The 1,373-nt window shown below is 47.6% G+C and overlaps 1 long non-coding RNA gene across 1 annotated transcript; it reads right to left on the bottom strand.

Annotated features, from left to right (window-relative positions):
- Positions 1-878: 878 nt before the first annotated feature.
- Positions 879-1,220, bottom strand: LOC118996021 (uncharacterized). Its single transcript, XR_005068411.1, has 3 exons — positions 1,166-1,220; positions 1,027-1,062; positions 879-933 (listed from the first exon to the last, which is right to left on the bottom strand). It is a non-coding gene; the product is annotated as an uncharacterized LOC118996021 (long non-coding RNA).
- Between the last annotated feature and the right edge of the window lie 153 nt (positions 1,221-1,373).

Below are 1,373 nucleotides of genomic sequence, written 5' to 3'. Positions count from 1 at the left end.
ACCTCGGAATAAGACCTGATCTGGAGGTGGGGTTGCTGCAGAAACACTTAGCTAAGTGAATGTGAATGTCTTAGGGTGGGTACCATTCCAGTATGACTGGCATCCTTCTAGAAAGGGGAGATCTGGGCCCAGAGATGCACATGGACAGAAGACAAGGTGGAGAGACCGAAGAAGGAGACAGCCATCATGGAGCCAAGGACAGGGGTCTCCGACAGGCCTCTCCCCCAGAGCCCTTGGGAGGACCAGCGCCGGGGACACTCTGACAGAGGACTGGTGGCCTCCAGCTGTTCCGCAGCAAGTCCCATGCTGAAGCCACCTGATCTGTGGCGGCAGCCCTGGCGCACTGGTACCCCTGTTGCTTGGGAACAAGCTTAAGGCAGGAGACTGAAGAATCTTCACAGGGATCTATCACTTAACAGTTGTGTGGAGCCTGGGAGATGTCAGCATTCATCAGTGGTGGTTATTATTATTACCTTTATTATCGTCATTATCTGCAGTAGGAAAAAATGTCACCCATCTGCACCTTCTCCTTTATGTCCAGTGTCAGAGAGATATAATGGTATCTTTGTAGCATGCAATCAGTTGCTGTCACAAAAATCTGACATAAAAGTATATGATTTTCTTAAGAAACTAATAGGAACATGACTATCATAATATAGTATAGAGGTATATAATTAAGGTATCTTTCTAGTCACAGTGAAACCAATTAAAAGACGTCTTGGCATGTAGACCTGAGTACTTAATTAACATAGTGGCTATTTCCTAGAAAATCAGACTTGGACAGAACATGCCTGCTCATCCGTTTTATGGATTCAAAGACCTCGCTGACAGTGTCAGAACCCTAACTACCAGAATATCACTGTGTCACCAGGTACTTACCGGTGGCCCAGGAGGCCCGGGAAGACCACCGTCACCCTTCTGGCCAGCAGGTCCCTGTGAAAAAGAAAAGGGACAATATAAACAGAGAACAGGGCACCGGAGCAGGCTGCACGGAGAAATGGAAAGGCCAAAGGGGAGGGTACTCACCGTGGAGCCTTTGTTACCCTTGGGGCCTTGAGGACCCTAGAAAATACAAAAGCAAATTACAGATACAAAGGTGGAGCATTTGGGTCTCTCTGGTGTCGGTGTAGGCTGACGTCATGAAACTCTCTTTTCTTGTACTTACCGGTAAGCCTGGGGGGCCCGGGGGCCCAATGGGGCCGGCAGGACCTGGAATTCCCTGTAAAGAGAATCATCCAAATTAGAGTGTCTTCCTCAGTGACCCTACTCTCCTGTCCGGCAGGACAGCACGCAGCAAAATTTAGAGAACGCAAAAATACACAAGAAGGGCTTAAATTTTCTATTGTAAATCTAAATAGTAACTTTGCAAGATA

Source organism: Sturnira hondurensis, unplaced genomic scaffold, assembly GCF_014824575.4.
Source record: "Sturnira hondurensis isolate 20B ecotype Veracruz unplaced genomic scaffold, ASM1482457v3 Scaffold0010593, whole genome shotgun sequence".
NCBI classification, from domain to species: Eukaryota; Metazoa; Chordata; class Mammalia; order Chiroptera; family Phyllostomidae; genus Sturnira; species Sturnira hondurensis.
This window is presented reverse-complemented; position numbering and strand designations above follow the sequence as displayed.